Here is a 21,428-nt window from a genome sequence, read left to right on the forward strand (position 1 = left end):
CAAGGCTCTGTATGAGGAAGTGCAGACAGGATTCTTGCATTTAGATGAAAAAAGTGGCTTGGAATCAGTTTTTGTGGGAGATTCCATCAGGAGGATTGGGAAAGGCACAGAGTAGGCCCATCTTCTTCCTGCTGCTGTACTGTTGGGGAGGGGAAGGCTCGTGGGTTCTTGGAAAAGTTAAAGAGCATGGAAGGTTTTCCCCGTGTTACCTTTTCATTGTGTTTGTCAGAGTGGAGTGGAGGGGAAAGGAATGGAAGGAACCCGAAACCCTCTCTCTGTGACATAAAGGACCGTCTGGCTGTTTAGCTCCCCAATCAGGCCCACAGTGTCTCCACCGGGGAGCCGTCCGGGATTTACCCTCTCCATCCGCAGATGGAGTTACCTTGCATATCAGTCTGGGCACGATTCTGTTTCCTTTCCTTTGGATAGTTGGCTAGAAACTGAGAAGTTCACTGTTGAAACATAACTGGTCTTTGTAAAAAACACTACTTATTTCTCCCATCACGCTCCCTCTTCACGGGGTCCCAGTGTCTGAGCCAGCACACTGGCTTCTTCTGCATCCTGTGATCTTCCTCTGAGAGCAAACAGATGATCTAATCAAAGGAACCAGGCGGCAGGGCCCCAGGGTGTGCGCTGCCCTGGTCTGTGCCTGGGTGGTGGAGGAGGTCGGGGCCAAGCAGGAAGGTGGCGCCCCGAGCCACACACGGGGTGCTGGACCGCAGAACAGCCTCTCCGTTCTGGAAAGGGGGAGCCTTCTGACCACGGAGAGTCAGCCTTGAGGGCGTCGTAGGATTATTTGAGCTGTTTCCGCTGCAGGTGGTTGGAAGTACTGGATGGAGTCCTTGGAGGCTGGATGAGAGGGTGGGAGAAGAAAGTCTGGAAAAGCAGTCAGATTTCTTCCTGATTAGATAATACGGGGGGGGGGGGAGCACGTCGCCAGCACGTCCTGTCTCTCGTTTCACTGTCATCCGCCGACGTGTGTATGTCTGTGGGGACTTCCTCGGAGAGTCGGATGTTGATGTTTATCACTCGTCCTTGCTGGTGCTTACACAGGCGTTTCCAAGGAGTCTGTCTTGTGAAACCCCAGGGAGGCCCCGTGTATCTGAGAGTCGCTCGCCACCCCTCTCTGCTCTGGAAGAAACTGTTCACTTGCAGAATCTTCATCCCCCGAATTGGAGATCAACTGTAGTCCCTCTGTGTGGAGGGAACCACTCAGACGTCCCTGTTGAATAAGCCGAGATGGGGCGCCATGGATGGTGGGGGTGAAGCCCGCCAGCTGGGGTCATGTCCACAGGTACACCATGAGCGACTGATTGAGAGCCCCAATTTCTGAAGTACTGACTTGCATAGAAATATTTCTGATGGTGTGTCAGCTTTGCTCTTCTAAGAATGTCTCTGTAGAACACATTTAAGTGCGAGGAGGCAACACGGATCAAGGTGTGAAGCTCCTAGTCTGGGACCTGTGTATCGCCCCAGGGCAAGAATGTAGAATTAAAGTGGAAGAGTAATTAGCTGTACGTCAAAGCAAAGGTGGGCTGGAGTTGCTCACTAAGATAGATGTAGCCAGCCTGAAGGGGGTCAGCTGAGCGAGGTCACGGAAGGTCGACTTGGGGGCCTGTTTTCTGACAGTGAACAGTGCCCTGCGACACAGAGGGCAGCTTTTTGTTTGCGTCTTAAGATGCTGGTTAAATGTTCGGTCACAGCCGCACCAAATGAGTTTGTAATTATCCTCTTGACAATTGATCATGATCTACCCTGCCATTAAAGTATTCTAGTGATTGGCTGAGCAGGGAGAAAATATTTACCTGGGGGGCACTTGGGTGACCTCAGTATTTCAGATTAGACAGAGGCTGGTGAACTTGCTTTATCGAGGTTTTCGGCTAAGGACTCACGTGGCTGTAGCCTACCGTAGGAATCCTGGCATTAACCTGGTAGAATTTTAGGTCTGGACTGAACTTCCACAAAGGTTTTAGTCTCATCTCATCATCACCTTATTGTCCGGGTTCAAGGCTGACCAGTGCGAGGAGGCCCAGGTGGGGGCCCCTAGGCTCCTTTTCCTCCCCGTGGCCCACACAGCCACCGCTTCTCCCTTCAGCCTGGCTTAGAGCAGATTGTGGCCATTTTAGAATAATTAAATCCTTTAGTTACTGCAACCTCCCCACTCCCACCCCCAAATACAGTCATGAAAGATGGTCCAGAATACAGGGGTGACTGAGATTAGCACAAATCACTTCTTATCTTGACCGCCCCTGACCTTATTCTTGGAAAGCCCCGCACAGTCATGGGCGGGCGCTGGGAACGCTTTAGCTCTGTGTGTCCATCACGTGGGCACAGTGACGCTTTCATCTCTCTTTTCTGTCTTTGTGCAACCCCAGCCCCTCCATCTCCTCTGCCCTCCAGGGCACTGAGCTTTGGTTTCTTTTCTGACCTTTTTTCCCACTTGGTGGCTTAACGATAGGTCCTGAGACTATGTCCGCGCACTCGTCCTGCATCCAGGCTGATGGACCATGGATGGGCCAGCCCTGTCCCTCTTCATGTGGAGAACTGCGTCAAGAGGACCCATGAGGAGCCTGCAGACGACAGTTTCAAACTTGCTTAAATTAAAGTGCCTTAAGTCAGAGGCTCCAGAAGGTTGGCAGCCAGGTTGCCTCTCCCTGAGTGGTTCTCCCCCGGAAAGAGGACCTTCCCTGCGTGAATCCAGCCACAGCGTGAAAAGTGCTTCCCCTCCTTCACAACGATGCTGTCTTGTAGCCATAAAGTTAGAGCCGCGTGAAGACAGGCACAGAGACCACCGCAGAACCGCAGCTGAGGGACTCAGGGCCCAGGGCCCAGGGCCCAGGACCTGGGAAGTGGGCCACCTTCCCACACCCTGTGCCAAAGCCAGAGCAGGGAAGGAGGGGCTGGTCCACACCAAGCAGCTCCCCTCCAAACATCCGCGCCTCCTCCTCCTGGTTCTCCGGCTTGTAAGTCTGGAGCAGGGATCTGGGAGTCAGTCTAACCCGGTTCAGATTTATGCAGCCTCCCCTCCCACACTGCCGTGTGACTGAGTGGCTCCCCTCCAAGTCTCTACCCTTTATTTAGAAAAAGGAGAGGGGTAGTGGGACCCACCTCCGAAAGTGGACGGGGACTAAGTATGGTCAGGTCTAAAATGCACATGCCTGGCGCCCGCGGCGTTCTGAGCCCCCGGGCAGTGTTAACTTTCATGAGGATCATTGTTGGTCCAACTGAGGTTGCCCTGGTGGTGCTGTCAATACAGTGGCTCCTCTGTTTGGATCTTGGAGGACTCGGGTCCATGTGACTTTTGTGAGGGTCCAGAAGGCTTTTTTAAAACCCTTGACATGCACTGGAATTTAGTTGTGTTGCTGTTGAGGGATGGAGGGGGACTCCCTGGAGGAGGTGGCGCAGGAGGGAAGTGGGTGTGGTCACTGGGCAGGGAGCTCCAGGGCCCAGAGACTTCATGGGGTGGAGGAGGTCAGTTCTGTCTACACTAGGGGGTGGGTCCACAGCAGATGTTTATTTTTCTCTTACAGAATGAGTCTTAGTGACATTTTGGGTACAGCTCTGCCTCTACTTCCAGGCGACTTTTAGTTTTTCCAATATTCCGTCATTGGCTTTCTCCCATTTTAAAAGCCTTTCACACTTGTCATACGTCTTTTTAAAATGTGTTACTTTGGTGATCCTTTAAATGATGTACCATTCTTCCAGAATTCAGGGGAAATCAGGAAGGGTGGGGAAAAGAAGAAGGTTTGGCTTTTTACTAAGCAGTTGTTGTAAGACATTTGCTTAAGTGTTTCTCTAAAATGATCTGTTACATCAGAAATGTCAGGAAAGATGTCAGGGCTCTGTGTCCCCGGGCAGCGCTTTGCACACGTGTCTGGGGCAAGTCAGAAGCATCTGGAGGCTTTTTGAGATAGACTCCTGGCCCCCCTCCCAGAGATTCTGATTTAGTGGGTCTGAGGTGGAGCCTGAGAGTCTGCATTTCTAATACATGTATCTTGATGAGCACTGCTGATCCCAGGTTCCAGGATTTTGAGGGCTCCATGGAGTATACAGTGCATCAGGTGTCACTGATTTAAGGATCTGTTTTTGTTTTTTGGGGAGGTAATTGGTTTTAATTGTTTACTTTTAGAGGAGGTGCTGGGGATTGAACCCAGGACCTCGGGCATGCTAAGCATGCGCTCTACCACTTGAGCTGTGCCCTCTCCCCCTAATTTAAGGATCTGGGACGTGCCTAGATGTCATGGGGCTGATGAAGATGAAACCAATTAGAAGCACTTTGGCTCTTCCATTAGATCATGGGCTGGCTTCTCATTATTTACTCTGGAGTGCCTTTTACATCAAAGTAGTGGCTTTTTAATTTCTAGCTCAGGTTAATTTATAGAGTTTCCCAGGCAGCAGAGTTCAGTAAATCAAGCTGGATGACCATGTTGGTGGGCAATCAGAAACATGTCTTTTTGATTGGAGGGTGATCTTAGGATGGAAAAGATGAAAATAAGCCTTGCTCAGACCTGGGAGTAGTGAGGAGATTGTGAGGGAGCCCTTGCTGCCCTGGGAGCTGGGTGGGTCTGTGAGTTTATTCATTCCCCCGTGACACCCCCCCCGCCAATCCCCTCCCCCATTACTCCATCTATTACATGTTGGTTGTTCTCCATGGCAGTTCTAGGCACCAGAGACAGAGCAGAGACGGAGCATAGAGCTGCGGGCTCACACTGTGGCTTGGTACCTTCTGAGGTCCTGGGGGTTCTTGCCAGTGAGCTTGCCCTCCACCCCGCTGTTCTGAAGACTACCTGGCAGGCAGGCCACAGAAAACTCAACATGAAAAGGATATCACATTTCAAAGGAGGAAAAAAAAATATGGTTTGTGCAAATTACAAGCCTGTGAGTTTAGCTTCAACTACAGTCAAAAGTCTAGAAAGACTTATTAAAGGAACATTCTGTGGGAAAAGCTAGCATGTTCCCCAGAGGAACCCCAGCCTCTGTGACTGTTGGCGGCCTTAAGACCCGCCAGGACAGAGACAAGATGGGAGCCGCTCTGTGGGCAATGCCAACTGGGAGAGGCCGGGTGCCACTGAGACAAACCATGCTCGGAATATCTACGTAACAGTATTCTCAAAAATCTTTGCTTTCCATGTACTCTGATCTGTATTTTGACAAGTTACGGAAAACATATTCACAGAGGAATGTTACAGACAAATGGCTGTTCCTGGTGTCTAAAGAGTGGGTACAAATAGATTACAAAGCCGTGAAGATTCCCACAGGTAAAGGGACAAAACCCGGTTAATCTGAGATGCCATTGTTTAGACAGACAAGCAAAGATTGAAATCAGTAATGTCAATGACGTAGACGTGTCCATTCCTATGGCCATGTTGGGGGGGGCTGTGACCAGAGGAAGCCTGTGTGTTGGGGGGGCAACATTGAGCCCCGCCCCCAATAATGATGGGGAGGCGGGACCATGTACCTTTTTTAGAAGGCAGTTTGGAAATGTGAATGGATAAAAGGTTTGTACACTCTGACCAGGAATTATGCTTCTAGGAATCTCAGCTAAAGAAAGAGATTTCTCACAATGGTTGATGGGTTGATCTGGAACAGATCGATCCATTGACCATTGGATTGTTCCAGAAGGGACACAGAGCAGCCCGCAGGGATGGATGGGTAACTAAAGGCAAGAGCTCGTCAATGAGAAGTCTTCTCTTGATGAGGATTAGCCGTACATTACACAGTGTCTTCTGCTGTGAAATGCTTAGGGTTTGGGGCACCGTGTTGTTTTCTGAGCTCAATTTTGTGATGGTTACCTAAGTGGGAGAGAAATACAGAGTGATGGCAGCCGTAGATCCTACCAGCGGGGGTGGGCTTGCCTTCACTGGGTGAGAGACTCGCCAGGCAGCCTTCCCGAAGGCGGAGGGAGGGCCTGTGGGAGCTCCCTGACTGACATGTAAGTGTGTTCCTTTGGGAGCAGCCAGCCCGGCCCCCTGTGGCTGGGCATGGCTTCCGTGTTCATCAGGGGACACCACCCAGGCCACCTGGCCACTCCTCAGCCTCCGTCCATCAGACGTTGAGGTCCTGCCCACCCAGCCCGAGGCACCCCCAGTTCCTTCATCTCTGAGACTCTGCCCTCCACTTGCCCTGTTGGTTCACTCAACCTCGGGGCACCGCCCTAAGCAAATTCCCTGATCACGTGTCTGTGGGGTGACAACATTGATTCCATCTTCAGGGAACTGTGCTCTGCCGGGGGCCCGGGGAGAGGTATGCATGGAAGCAGAGGAGATCCCGCGGTTTTATGGCACAGGCATTGCTGAAACCTCGGGGAAGAGGGCTCATCCATACTGGCGAGAAACAGAAGTATAAGAGAAATGGCACCTGACCTGGCAGGAATCCCTTGTTCCCCCTCATTAGCTGTGTAGCCTTGGGCAAGGCACTTGACCTCTCCAGGCCTGTTTCCTCCTCTTTAAGGCGGAAATGGTACCCAACCACTGTGTGGGGTACCCTTTTGCTTGCTACTTACGGAGAAGTGGTGTAAGTTCACTGGTCTCTTCTATCTGATTCCTCCCACCCTTGTTTATTATTGGATGGATTAGGTAGCAAAGGGGAAGCATTCCAAGAAGGATTTAAAGGTGGGCGGCTTGAGATGACAGAGGTAAAGATAGATTTTTAAAAAATCATTATTTTGCTCAGAGCATAAACAAAACCGTTGAAAAGCTAACTTAAATCCAAGTTTAAAAATTAAAAGTAGCCTTTCTTATTAACAGCAGTACGTATCAATTTTAGAACATACAGATAAAGAACCAGAAGAAACATGCTACGGTTATCAAGAGATTATAATCAGCGTTCTTCAGCTGTGTCTTTCCATCTGGCCCTTGATGAGGTGATAAAAGGCAGTGCGGGGTGTGGGGTAGGATTTTATTCATAACTGCATATTTAGTGTAACGTGGGCTCTTTTTTCCCCCAGCCTCTTTGTAGCCTGTGAGATGGTTGTCAGGAACCTCAATTGATTCTTCTCTGCCCAATGATGTGTTCATTGCGGTGGTATTTCCTGGACAGCTGGGGTTGCTTAACTTTGTAACAACAATGGCAAGATGAAGGAAACAGACTTTCCAATTGAATATTTTGATACATGATGGAATGAAAAAAGGGCTCAATATTCTGCATCACGTGTACTGTTAATTGAATGATGACAAGGAAAATTTTAATAGGTGCCACATCCCAGTCCCGAGATGGAGACCAGAGTGAAGGGTGGTTCCCCCAGTCCAAGGTCGTCCTCAGATGTCCCCGTGTGGGCTTAGCGCAGAAGACGTGATCGCAGGACAGTGACACATTTAAAGTGACAGGAGCTAGATGTTGGTAGTCGGTAGTCCCCCCCGGCCAGTCCTGAAGTTGACATGCTCTAATCCTGACCTGCAGGACTTTTAAGACCCTGTCTTTTCCTCTTCCCACGTGACAGTCTTGACGATGACTTCATCTGAAAAGTCTCCAGCCTGGGTCTCTGCTTTATTTTCATGGAGGCAAATGGTCTCAAGAAAATGAGAATAAAAATATCCCACGTATTCCATCAGGATCTCTGACTTGCTTCTCACAGCTATATCTGGACCCGATTTAAACATGAGTAAGGAGTAAGCAGTGCGTTTTCAATCTATATGTTGTGTTTCTGTCACTATGATTTGCATTCACATAGGAAGCCCAGCACACTTGGAAAGAAAATGACTTTCTGATTGAATCATGTAATTTCAAACAAAGCTCTTTCATGAGTGAAGAATATTAATTGCTGTACCCAGGGTGATTCCCCACCCCCCACCTTTTTTTTTTTTTTTAAATTGTGTGGTAACAGTAACATTTATTCATTCCACACAAGGGCAGCATAGATTTAACACCAGACATACGCTTTAAAAATTAACTCATACTGGACTTGAGAACATGGAATTCGTTAGGTGTCCAGAAGCTTCACAGCCTCACCTCACTTTTACTTTTGATCCTCGTCCCTTTATTTCACCAGTATTACACTCCCCGCCCTCAGCTTCCAAAGGGAAAGCTGATGGGGATAGCAGACCAGTGCTGAATGCTTTTATCTGATCAACTGATAACAATTAAAATGCTTCTCAGGCCAGGCTGTGTGTGAGCTGGTCCTCAAGCCGTTACCCTGGAGAGAAGCAGGTGGTTCCCGTGTTGCTTTCCTGGTCACCCTGGAGCAGGATTCCTGACTTTGTGTAAAGTAGTCTACCTTAACGCACACACACACACAAAACTACATTTTTTTCTTTTTAATTTTTGGAGGGGTAGTGAGGTTGGTCTGTTCATCTGTTTGTTTATTTGCCAGTGAGGCGAGGCAGCTGGGGCTTTGACACGTTCCTGTGAGCAACTAGCAGGGCTGCACAGACGCCATCGGACAGGCGAAGAAAGCACGGTGTCCGGGAGGGCCGCCCAGGGCGTGTCCCCTCCCCTGTGAGGGCGTCGCAGCCGTGCTTTTCCCACTGGCCTGGCGGGGTCGGGGCGTCGCACCTGCTGCTGGCTGATGAGGACCCCGGGTGGGAGAGGGCACTGCTGTCGTTTGTCCTGGTGCCTTATTACCACTGTGGAGACAGATGCTGCGGTTTGAACGTGATACACAAGTCATCACACACTTGTTTTTAGGGCTACATTAAAAAAAAGGAAGGAAAGGAAGAAACAACAGAGTTTCAAGCCTGAAATCTTGATTTGCTCGTAGTGAGCGATGCAGCCTGAACCTGAGGGCCGCAAAGGAAATGGAGAAACGTTTCTTTCTGCTCCGGGCCAGGGGTCTCTGGTTGAAGTTGCTGACCAACCACATGCGTGATGGTTTCATATTTGAGTGAGACACACCTGGTTTTAAATGACTCCAGCAGCATCCACAGACAGAGTCAGAGGCCAGACTAACCCCAGCCCCCACGTGTACCGGCAATTTTCCTAGTTTCCCCGAGAGGATGGCAGCGAGGCTGGGAGGTGAGACGCCTTCATCCCACCAGAAGAGGCTGAGCTTGTCTCTCTCAGTCCTGAGTGTCACCGACTAGTGACTGCTGACTCCACGTAGGGCCCAGGTGACCTGGAGCTGAGCTGAGCAGTGTGGCGCCTCGCTGATGTCAAGGCTGCTTTGCTGAGACAGATGCCTTTCATAAATCCAAGTGGGACTGTGACACACTGAAGGCACCCCTTCCTTTAGGAATTGTTGCTCTTACTCATTAAACATGGTGGTGTCTTGATGATGCTGCGAGCTGAGTTTGTTCTTCTGGAATCCAACCCCCGGTGCCTCAGAATATGACTGCATTTGGAGACAGGGCCTTTGAAGAGGTTATTAAGTTACAGTTAGAGCACTGGGATGGGCCCTAATCTAACAAGACCGGTGTCCTGTGTTGTGAGAGGGGATCAGGACGCAGGCCCAGAGAGAAGAGGCTGTGAATGAGGACACAGAGGGAAACGCCACCTGCAAGCTGGGGAGGGAGGATGCAGGAGAAGTCAACCCTGCCGACACCGTGCCTCAGACTTCTACCCCCCAGAGCTGGGAGAAGGCACGGGCTGCTGTTTAACGCCCCCAAGCCTGCGTACTTTGTGATGGCAGCCCGAGCAGACAAGGGCGGCGATGCTTCAGAAGCCCCTGTGAACTTTGTGTCTGCGTCACCAAGGTCATTACAACCTTGGCAGCCAGTTGCTCACTTACGGATGTTTCCCTTCACCCTTTTCTTTACCCCTCTTGGCAAGCATTTCTGCTTGTTTGTGCACACCATTTTCTATTCGCAAAATAAATGTCTCCTGTTGTTAGAAATGACAAGATTTGGCTTTAGAAACAACATTGCTAACATTACCCTGGGAGGGACTGAGTTGACAGACCTGCAAAAGGTCTGGGTGTCTCCTGAGAAAGGCACAGTTTTCCTCATGCCCACGCCTTGGTCCTGATCTGGTTGTATCCAGAGTGTGTCTGATGCTGAGCATTGTGGCTTCGTAAGTGAGTACTTCCGCTTAGGGAAGGGAGGCCTGCAATTGACAGACTTTCCTGCCACCTCTCAGGATGGAGGTCAAGGGCTGGGGAGGAGGAGGGGTGAGAGGGCACTGGAGGCACACAGGGTTGCGGGGGGGGGGGAGGGCGGGAGAGGGGTCCTCAGGAGGAGGTGGGCTCATCAGATGCACTGGCAGTGGATTTGGGAATTTCAGGCCCTAGGTTTTCCTGTGCCAGCTGCCCTGGGGTCTGGCTGGAGGCAGAAGGCCACTCAAAGCCAGTGCAGGGGATGGGGAGGGTGCTGAGGGCTGTGCTCAGCCTCTCTCAGGACTCAGGAGGGAAGGGGAGTCTTGAGGCAGGCACTTGGGGATAATCCTGACCTCTGGACTGGTGGTGCCTTGTCCTTAGAGATTCACAGGAAATGGAAGCCCTGCCTTGAACTCTCTGTGCCCCGTCCCTTGAAACTGGGTGAGGGGCTGCGTGTGTGTGTGTGTGTGTGTGTCTGCCTACCTGCTTCTGAAGTCTTTTACCACTTTGCCCACCTCCCCCAGCAGAGCAAAATGAAGTAACCTGACTTTGTTTTGTGAAGCCCTGTCTCCATCCTAACTTCCACTCCGTCTCCCTTTGCATGTCCGGAGGCCCAGTCTGGGGTCAGCCACGCCCCTTGGGTACAGTGGGGTGGGGGGCAGGGCACACTTAGAATGCTCAAGTCCAGGTCCACCCTTTACTGGGAGATCTAGGGCACCTTTCAACCTCTCTGCAACTTACTTTCCAAATCTCTGAAATAGGGATGCTAACAGTATGTACCTTGTGTGGGCATTTGGGGAATAAAAGATGAACTGGTTAACATCTGTGATGCGCCTCTGGCTGAGCCTGGCCATGGTCTGCCCTCCTCCGGCCTTGGCCCGGGTCCCATTGGGGAGAGGAGCCCAGGGCTGGTCTGTCTAAGCCTTGAGGCCCAGTGAGGGGAGGTCTAGGCTTCAGAAGGAGGGGGCCAAAGTGCTCGAAGCGCTGGGTTGGGGGTGGGCCTGCCCACCCTGCTGGTGGCCTGGTATCTTTGAAGCCTGAGGTTAAACCTCTAATGGGCGGGAGCCCTACACACTAGGCTTTGGTCCTGGGAGCTTTTAGTCAACGTGAGATATTTTTTTCCATCTTGTCTGTAAGCGAGTGGATAAACTGAAAGTGTGTTGCATGCATGGCTTGCAAAGAATGGCCACACCACTGCCCTTTGAGTTCTTTGTCACCGGGGAGACCTGCCTCTGGCCTGGCGGCAGGAGGTGGGCCAGGCCCCTGAGCCCTGGCCTGGGGGAGGCTGATGTGAGCAGGCTGCAGGCCGCGTGTGCATCCCTGCGCTCGGTCACAGCCCGGGGAGGCTGGAAAGCTCCAGAGGACTGGGGTGCGTGGGTGGGGAGTCCCGGTCGCTCACTTTCACGGATGGCCGTTTCAAGTGTTGCCTTTCCTTGGGCATGAACTTGTAATTCCAGAAAACAGCCTTCCTGAGAACAAAGCCTTCTGCAGGAACATTCTGTTGCCTAGTGTCACTTTTTTTTTTTTTTTTTTTTTTGTGCCCAGAAATTTCCGGTGACAGCTATTGCTTCTCTGGAAATTCTTCAACAGTTTGGGTGCAGTGAGGTGGTCCTTGCAGCATGGCCCTCTCTGTGGGTGACTTCTCAGACTGTGAGGGCCTGTCCTGGGCCCACTGCAGCTCCTGACAGCTTCCCTGAATGTGCCATTGGAAAAGGGAAAAATCATCATTTTGAGAACGTCTGAAGTGCTGGGTGCTAAGAGCTGTTAGACCCTTGTGTTAACTCTGGGCTCGGCCCCATTATTCTCCCTTCAAAGAGTCCTAAGTGTTTCAGGTGTTCTCTTTCTTAGTGGGTGTTCTAAGCACCTGGATCAATCGCCAGCATTTCATGCTCTCAGAAGAGGCCCAGTGCCCACAGGTGGCCCGTGCAGCTGGATCCAGGTGAACTGGCTGACCGCCTCCATCCAGGGATGGCTGGGGGCTCTTGGGCAAATCTGCCTCTGCTGCAAATAGCATGGTGGGCGTGGCCGTGCCAAAGAGGGCAGGGAAGATGCAGCCTTACTGGGGGTCCCTCCAAGGAGGGCTTTCTTGAGGCTCCCAGCTCTCTCCTCTCTGACCAGCACCCTGTTCCCTAAAATGAAGCTACTGCTATGGAATAGACTCTCCCCAGGCAGTCACACTCCGGGATCCCCACCCCCCATCATGTTTGTGTGTTTTCCACCCAGGGAGGGGTACTTTTCTCGGGGGCAGCCACCCAAGATCAGCTGCAGCTGAGGATTTTTGTGGCCGGGGTTGGGGGTAGGGGGAGAAATGAATCAGCCTCTTCTCTGCCTCTTTCCCTAACCACTGGAGACTTCATAGATAAACTTCGAGGGGGTGGGGGCGGCTGTGTGGTGTAGTGGTGTAAACAGGGGCATGGTGGGGGGGGGGTCGAGTAAGTCCACTGTCCTTGCTGCTATTTATCACGTGACCGAGGCACTGCTGCTCCCTTCCAGAGCTCAGCCGCAGTCAACCACGTGGGTCGGTCAAGTTAACCATTAGGTAGAATGTATCAAGCAGAACACTGATAAGGGCTAGGGTTCAGAGATAAAGCTGCTGGCCCTGTGCCAAGGACCCTGGTCTTCTGGGGGAGGTGGTTCTAGAAATGGCAGGTGTCGGGTTGGGGCAGGGTGACTGATACCAAGCAGGGTGTGCACAGGTATGTGGGGTGGGGCACAGACTCCTGAGTGCGCTGGGCCCCAGTGATGAGAGGATTTAGCTGATCCTGCGGCCCCCCAGTAGGAGGCAGGGGTGAGGCTGGATGTGACATGGTCAGGACTCCAAAGGAGTTTGAGGTGTTAGAGTGAAGAGCCCTGGGGTGCAGCAGACCACGCATGTTTGCTCTCCCCACTGGGGCAGGTGCTCCACGTGCCATCACGTTTGGGCGGCACAGGAGCCCCACGGTCATCGCCTTACTGCACACGTGAGACCACGTGCCGAGACTCAGGGTCAATTTCACGAAGTCACATGGGGTTTGCACATTCTGGCCCCAGAGCCTAGCCCCTGAGCTGCTCTGTACAGCCGGGGTGGGTGGGGCTGTCCGGGCCTGGACACCAGTGGAGGAGCGGTGACGGGAGTCTCTGGGGGTCTGAGCAGCATCGTGCCCGAAAAGTCTGTTTGCAGTGGCTGGTGGCCGGGGGTGGGGCAGCCGGGCCCCACCCACTCTGTCAGTTGTGGAGGGTGAAGAGGATGGGAAATAAGGTGGGGGGCACCCTGCAGGAATGGGGAGGATGCGGGGTGGAGGGTGAGGGCATGCAGATGGAGGAGAGGCGTTTGTTTCTGTTTTTAATTACATGGGAGATAATTGAGCAGCTTTATGTGCTGGCCCAGCCCAATTGGAGGAGATGGTGGTGACTGATGGTACAGGGTCCAGCTGCCAACTCTGAGCGGGAGGGATGGGTGTGGTGGTGAGGCCCAACAGCCAGGCAGCTCTGAGCACTGGCCTGAAGTCTTCCCAGAGGGCCTGGTGCCCTGACGTTTTCTGGGAAGGCAGCAAGCTTGTGCAGTTGGAATGGGGCAGGGGGTGGGGGGCCCAGGGCTGCACTGGGGGCCTGCAGGGGGCTTGCGAGCATCTGCAGTCCACTTGGTGCCCCCACCCTTGACCTTGCACCGAGTCTCCTAAGACGCAGAGTGTGGGTGGGCGCTGCATGCTGCTGGTCCGTGGACACACTGTGAGGTGCGTCAGTCCATTGGGCTGGAGCTTGGATGGACTGAGGTAGGGGTGACTCAGAGGCATCAGAGGCTGGCAGGGCCGTGGCTGGAGTAGACAGGGCGATGTCTCTTGGCCTTTGCTGGATAGAGAAGGGTCTGCAGGATTGAGTAGGAAAAGATGAGTTAAAAAGAGCTTCTGACAGCTGTAGGGGATGTTCTCTGGGAGAGGACAGTGGCATGGAAGGCTGTGGGCGGAGAGCAGGCTGCTGGAGGCCAGGGCGGTCGAGCAGCGCTAGGTCAGGGTGTGGCGGAGGGAGGAGCCTTCCGGAGCTTGGGAAGGGCCATTAGGGTCGAGGAGGCAGGTGTGACCTGGTTCTCCACGCAGACACTGGCTGGATTCCCCTGGCTGTCCCTGTTGGGGCAGGGTGGCTGTGAGGGAGTGACAGGGACATAGGGAACCAGACGGCACCTAAATCCTGGCTCTGCGTCACTCGTGGCCGAGACAGCCAGTACTGTCTTCGATGGCTCTAGCACCTTGTAGTTAAAAGGCTTTTAAAAGGTGCCTTTGATCGACCCACAGTGGTGCCCAGCGCTGGGCACATCAGGCGTCATTAACCTCCTTTTCCAAATTTGGAAAGTTTTGTGCTGGTTCAGAACCAGGCAGATCTTGGTTTAGCAGCACTCCTCGGGACAGAGATGACGTTGGAGGGGAGAGCCCCTGAAGGTTCTGTGTACTGTACGCTGTCTGGCCATGGCAGATTCATTTGATCATTCCCCATTTGGTCTGTCTTTTTTTCATGGAAGATTCCAGGGTTAGTGGTGATTTTCTAAAGGAGGCAAGCAAGCATGGCCCAACATCATAACCGGGGAAAGAGGCTCATAGCTGCCCAACTCATCTGGGCTAGAGACCCAGCCCTGGGTTCCCCCGCCCCCACCCGCCGTCTTCCTGTGGCAGGAACCCCTCTCCCCGGCTCTTTGCTCGCTGGTTGCTGGCGACCGGTGTGCAGCAGACAGATGAGAAGACATGGCCGTTTTCTTCCATTTTCTTGTGTCATAAAGGATCCTGGTGACCCTCTTTTCTTCCTCCCCCAGAGCTCTGATGCAAATGGTGACTACCAAGGGAGTGGCTGCTGCCACCAGGAGCCGTGGAGTGTTTCTGCTCCGAGTTTGGGGAACATGGAGCTGGTGACACACTGGCTGATGAAGGCAGGAGAACAGTCACGTGTCTCCTGCTGCAGATTTGGGGACGGGGGGATTTGGGCTTTGAAGAGGCATCTTAGTCATGTTGTTTTCCACATTTAGAGAAAAATATATCAAACCTTGAAGTCCCCTGGGCTCAGATGAAAGATTTCTAGGTATCTCTGCAGCCACGTCTTAAGCGGGATGCAGTGGTGGTAACTTGTTCCAGCAGGCTTTTCTTGGTGGTGAGCTTTGCAACAGCGCCGAGGACAGCTCCCAGGGCAGTATCTGTGTCCTCGATTTTTATTTGCACAGAAGTCCTGGATTTTACGAATCTTTGGGGTCTGTGGACCTAAAGACCAGCTTGGTAAACATCCAGCTGTTGTCAGACACGTTAGGTGGCTGATCTCTGACGGCTCCTGGTTTGTTTCTACTCCAGAGCCTGTGAGGAGGGTCCTGATCAGACCCTTCCCTGTGTTTGGATTAGCGTCTGTAGGACAACAGTGCAGGTGTCATTATTAGAGGAATCCCTCCTGGTGGATCCTGCGGAGGGGAACATTGCTGGTAGGACAGGCCCCTCGTGCACTCGAAGACTTAGGAGATTAGGTCATCCGTAGGGATTTCTTGGGTTTTCTCCACACAGATTCTCCAGCTTTTTTGCAGCTGTTCAGGGGACAGGTGCAAGTTATGTGATGCCCTTGATTAAATCCTCCCGATTCCTCAGCTGCATCTCCACAGAGAGCTGAAGGCTGGATGGAGGAGAGGGGGCATCTGTGCAGGACCCCTGGCTGCAGCCGCACCCGGCTCTGCAAGGGTGACCGTAGAGGGGCGCTGCCACGGCTGCTATACCAAAGGGTGTTCGTATTCGTTTCCATGAAGTGACAGTTGACAGGTTTGGTTTTCATGTCATCTTTTGTTTTTTAATTGAAGTTCAGTTGATTTACAATGTTGTAATTTACAATGCTGGTATACAGTATAGTGATTCAGTTACACACACATACATACATATATATATATTCTTTTTCATTATATGTTACTACAAGATATTGAATATAGTTCCCTGTGCTTTACAGTAGGACCTTGTTGTTTACCTGTTTTATATATAGTAGTATCTTCAAATCCCGAACTCCCTTTCCCCTGATAACCATAAGTTTGTTTTCTATGTCTACAAGTCTGTTTCCATTTTGTAAATAAGTTTGTGTCATTTTTTTTTAAGATTCCACATATATGTGAAATTTATTTCACTTTGTCTTTCTCTGTCAGACTTACTTCACCTAATATGATAATCTCTAGGTCCATCCATGTTGCTTAAATAGCATTATTTTGATCTTTTTCATTGCCGAGTAATATTCCATTGTATAAATATACCACAACTTCTTTAACCAGTCATCTGTTGATGGACATTTAGGTTGCTTCCTTGTCTTGGCTATTGTAAATCATGCTGCTATGAACATTGGGGTGCATGTATCTTTTTGAATTAGAGTTTCCTCCACATATATATATATGCCCAGGAGTGAGACTGCTGGATCATATGATAAGTCTGTTTTGAGTTAATTTTATCTTCGGCCACTTTTGCCTGACACTGCAAGAAAGACCACCAGGACATTTAGACATTTTTTTTTGTTTGTTTGGGAATGAGAATCTACTCATAACTTACATTTCTGGGCATATTTTTGAAATTCAGACTTCTTATTGGCCTGCCCATTGGATCAGAGTTTTCCATGTGGCTTTAGAGCTTCCTCTGGGCTCCTGCAATAACTGTGTGGAGGGCCCTCTCTGCTCCTCTCCTGTGGCCTCAGGCAGGTGGCTTCCTGTGGAGTCAGCTGCTTTATCTGTGAAATGGGTTGAATTAACCTCTTCCAGCCCTAGCTTGCTGTAATTTAAACAGTGGTTCCCATTTGCAGAGGATGGAGTGATGTCATCCTGACTTAGTGCTGGTGTAATGAGGGAGGGGACCCTGTGATAAGGCAGCTCCAGACCTGGGGCCTAGCCCACCAGCCTGAGTGCAAGTCCCTGCAGGGGCTCACGGCTGGAGCTCCCCGAAAGGACGACAGGAGCCTAGCTGAGCTCCCACGTGCTCTCAGGTGCTCTGTCCACACCTGGGCGGTGCTGGAAGGCACTTATGGGTCCAAGTCTTCAAGATCCTGCTTAGGACATTTTTCTGATGAAAAATAATACAACACTGCTTTGGATGTTAAATAATTAGTGTAGGTATAACTTCATTTTTCCCCTCTTTCCAGTGTTTTAGTCCCATCTGTGATGCTCATTCATTTAAACTGCTTGTAATTGATGCCTTGTCCATCCCAGCATGAGGACTGATAGCCGCTCATCTGTAACTGCTGCTGTGATTCCTATTTGGGGAAGAAATGCTGGAAGTAATTGCTTCTCTTTTAATAGAGAGACCATCTAGAGCTTTTCATTTTTACATACAGAGGCAGGCAGGGCTGGCTGACTTAGTAAAATGGTAAAATGAAAAGTTGAAAAGATGAGGGAGCCCCTCGCCCCCTTTCCATATGAGTGTGTCTAGTCTGTGCCTTTGGACTGCTGGTTCCACACCGGAGGCATTTTGTGCCCCAAGGACACTGGCCCTGTCTGCACACACCTGACTGGGGGAGGGGCGCTACTGGCATCTAGGGGGTGGTGTCCAGGACAGCCCCCAGCACAGACTGCCCCAGCCCAGAAGGCCCGCAGCGCTGCAATGGACACACCCCGCTTTGGATGAAGGCCAAATACCGCTTCCCTTTCTGAACCCCTTTTTGAGTTTTCAGGTAGAAATAATACTTTCCTGCCTTCCTCTTACCCGCCTTCTTTTTGTCACATGTAACACTTTATTCTGGTGGTTGGTTATTTGTGACACTGGTTAATCCCACGCCGAGGTCCACTGACTGTCAGGGTCCCCGCTGTTCCTGATTGACCTCACACAGGGAATCCTCTGCACGTCAAGTGCGAGCGCCCACGCTGCTGCCCCAGGCAGGTGTGTGCCGACCACCAGCATCTTGTAGTGACCAACTGTAGTCTGGAATCCTCTGGAAGGCCCCCCAGAGAAACCCTTGTTGGCAGGATACTGAGCCGGGCTAAAGGTACCACTGGGGGTGGACCTCCCACTCCTCTGCCCTCCGCTGGGCCACCCAGCTCTCTGGCTTCCGAGTGTACAAAACCCTGATTCTCAGATCTGAGGATGCCTTCGGATGGGAACTGCGCTGAAAAAAATCCCTTCTTTTTTCTAAGGTCAAACCAAATTTGGTTGTGATAAGTAGTCGCTGACCTGTATTCCTCACTTTCTGAGTGCGGAGCATGGCTGTGTTGAGATCACACTGGGGGCTTCCTGTGACAATTTAAGAGTGTGGAGCAGAGGTGCCGCCCTGTGATGTCTGTGCGTCCCTGCACCTCACACGGTTCCATCACTAGGCTGGCAGTGACTTGAAAAACGCCGGCAAGACACAGGTGCTCAGAGGGCTTCCCATGGTCCGTCTTCTGCTGGATCAGAATGTCCCTGCCCCAGGGACCGAGCACATGCCGTCCTTTGGTGACTCAAGGGTCAAGTCCTTATCTCTCTTACAGTTCCACTTTTAACCTGCAGCTTCTAAAATGAGGGAGAATGGGGCCCCTGATGAGTTCAGCCCAGGCAGGGTGATTGCAGAGGCTGACCATCACAGTAGGTCTGAGATCAGAAACCCTTCCTCCTGTCACCATCTGACGCAAGTCTCCTACCAAAAGGTAAAAATGTGAGATTGTTGGTAAGACGTAGATGTCTTTCTTTGTGCTTCTGCTAATGTGCCTGTCAGTCAGCTCACGGCCAGAGGAGAGCCTGCCACGTGCCCCGTGAGCTGTGGGAGGGTCCTTTGCTGGCTCCCGGGATGGGCTTGCCCAGGCCAGGGCAAGGTCAGAGGTTGGCAGGTCTCTGTTGCCTACAGATGTGGTTCTGCTAAGATCCTGTCCACATGGTGACTGGCTGGCAGGTTCTGTCATTTGGGAAGTCAGCTCGTGGAGCAGATGGCTCTGCTGGCTCCCAGGGGTATCCTTTCCATGAGGTTGATCAGCTCTAGAAAGGCTTGTGAAATAGTATTTTCATGCAGGATGTTTAATTTATAGGCAGCTAGAAACTGCCCAGGACAGGGAAGTCATGGGAGGGTGGCCACATGATCTCATAAACTTGGAACTAGGAGAGGGAATCCAGGCCCTGAGGGTGACGGATGGATGGGGGTGTGGGCAGGGCTGGCCCCCTCTCCTGGACCCCCTCTGTGGTCCTTCCCTCTGCGGCACTGGAGTCTCCAGGGTGCCGAGGCTTTGCCTGCCTGCCGATTGGTTTTGATGTACCAGCGAGATCAACGACAGTCTTTTTTTTTTTAAAGCCAAAATGGTGATACGAATATTCTTTGTGGCATGGAACAAAATTCAGTAAGTCACGGTCTATCGGGGCTGCTTTAAAAAGCAACAGGAAAATAAATCCTCACGCCACCTGAACACATATAGTATGGTTATTTTTATTTTTCAAAGGCAGGTCTGGCTGTGTGAAAGAGGATTTAGGGTTTGGAGTGACAGGTTCTGTCTGAGCCTCTGTCTTCAGTGCATCGGAAGAGCCCACGTTCCCAGGGCAGTAGGGAGAGGCCATTCTCCCAGCTTTTCCAACCCAGACCTTCAGGCCTCAGCTGGAATCTTTCGGTTTGGGGTGGAAAAATAGGTGCTGACCTGTGAGGCAGAAGGCCCCAAAAGATAGTGGACATGCTGGCTCCGTCTGAAAGAGGCTCCCTCATCCAGTGTCATCTAAGATTCAGTGTCACCTAAGGTGGGTCAAATGGAATCTTCTACTCTGCAGCCCGCATCCTAGGACGGCGAAGCACAAAACCCGGGCTGGATTCCAGACAAGCATGCGGTGATTGGAAGACCCTAACAGTTCAGTATTTGAGCGCTAAAGAAACACTATTTCCCCCCTCTTCCCCCTGCCCCCCGCCTTGGGCTCTATGAATGCCCCAGGTAACAAGCTGTATCTTTATAGCTTCACTGTGGGCCAGCCAATTTCATATTAAAATTCATCTCAATATGTGGAAGTTGCCATGGTCTCAAATTCTTGTGGGAATGGACCCTAGGCTACGTTGGAGCCTTGGGTTCTGGCCCCACCACTGCCTGTTGGAGAGGGCCCAGCCTCTCTCTGCACTGCTGAGTTTCAGTTTCTCTGCTTATAGACTCGGTGGACCTTTAAGCCTGAACAGCTACAGCTGTGAAATTGGAGGCTTTTGCTGTATCTTCAGGGTGCTCAGCCATTAGAATTCTGGGCATGGCTCAGAATTGTAACCATTCTTTCACCTCCCTCTCGGGCTTTGTGAAGTCACGTGGCCTTGAGAACTGCAGCATTTTTCACAGGTTTGTGAATTCTTTGAGGACAGAGAAACCCTCACTTTGGAGGGTCACAATAGGTACTCAGTGTATATTTCTTGAATAAATGAACAAATGGAAAAATAAATGAAAATTTGCCAAGATGTTGGGAATCATTTGAGTTCAATGAGTGTCGGATTTGGCAACAGTCACACATTCGTTTCTCACAGAATGTTGACAAAAGAAGTGACGCTGGTGCATGGAAATGGGCACAGAAAGTGTGACCCCAGATTTAGTTCTCAGCGATGAGCTGTGTAGCCTTGGGGAAAGCACCCGCCCTCTCTGGGTCTCCACATCCCCCTAACACGATGGGTTCTAGAAACTTCATTCGGATAGGTGATTACTGCCTGGCAGCACTCTAGAAGTTTGGTCTTTTGTGGGTCTTAACTTTTTATTGAAACTCAATAGGTAATACTGATCTGTCCCAGGGGTCTCCACCTTTGCAGTGAGGACATGTCAAAGCACTACTCCTGAACTCTTTAGTGTCAAGAACAGGTGAACTGAACTTGTGACCCTGTGATGGTGGCAATCATGTTGTCCAGGTGGAGCCACTAAGGGTGCTCAAATGTGTTTTAAGTACTTTTAAACAATAGACTTTATTTTTTAGAGTAGTATTTGGTTCAGAGCAATACTGAACAGAGGGTACAGAGAATTCCCATATACCCCTGTGTCTCCCCACCCCCCGTATGTGCACAGCCTCCTGCACAATCGGCACCCCCCACCTGATGATACATTTGTTACAACTGATGAATCTACATTGACCTGTCATCATCACCGAACGTCCACTGTTTACATTAGGGTTCACTCTTGGTGTCGCGTATTCTGTGGGTTTGGGCAAATGTGTAATGACACATACCATCACTATTGTATCATACAGAGTATCTTTCATGGCCCTAAAAAGCCACTATGCTCTAAAGTATCTTTTTAAAAATAAACCAGAAAGACTGCTGGTTGATTCAGTTGATCTCATTAAATCTGAGTATTTTATTTCACTCTGAGGTACAACCCAGATCTACCAGGTTATAATCTTCTTCCTAAGAGACCTCATGATTCATCTCTATTTCCTCGTCAATGCCATGAACACAGTAGGTGCCCCATAATTACTTGCTAAAAGATTAAAGAAGGGAAGCAACTCTTACACACAGTTGTCTAATCCCAGAGTAGCGCCCGGCCTGGCCACGAGCACGTTTCCTAGAAACAGCTTCTCCGCAGCCTTGGTATTTC

General features: G+C 51.0%; 1 protein-coding gene and 1 long non-coding RNA gene across 6 annotated transcripts in view; one reads left to right on the top strand and one right to left on the bottom strand.

Annotated features, from left to right (window-relative positions):
* Nucleotides 1–21,428, top strand: part of AGAP1 (ArfGAP with GTPase domain, ankyrin repeat and PH domain 1) — a 520,168-nt gene that overhangs the window by 120,471 nt on the left and 378,269 nt on the right. The window lies entirely within an intron of this gene.
* LOC116663812 lies at nt 563–19,770 on the bottom strand. The gene is made up of 3 exons (XR_004320169.1): nt 17,960–19,770; nt 13,612–13,619; nt 563–572 (listed from the first exon to the last, which is right to left on the bottom strand). It is a non-coding gene; the product is annotated as an uncharacterized LOC116663812 (long non-coding RNA).

The sequence above is a fragment of the Camelus ferus genome, chromosome 5 (genome assembly GCF_009834535.1).
Source record: "Camelus ferus isolate YT-003-E chromosome 5, BCGSAC_Cfer_1.0, whole genome shotgun sequence".
Taxonomy (NCBI): Eukaryota; Metazoa; Chordata; class Mammalia; order Artiodactyla; family Camelidae; genus Camelus; species Camelus ferus.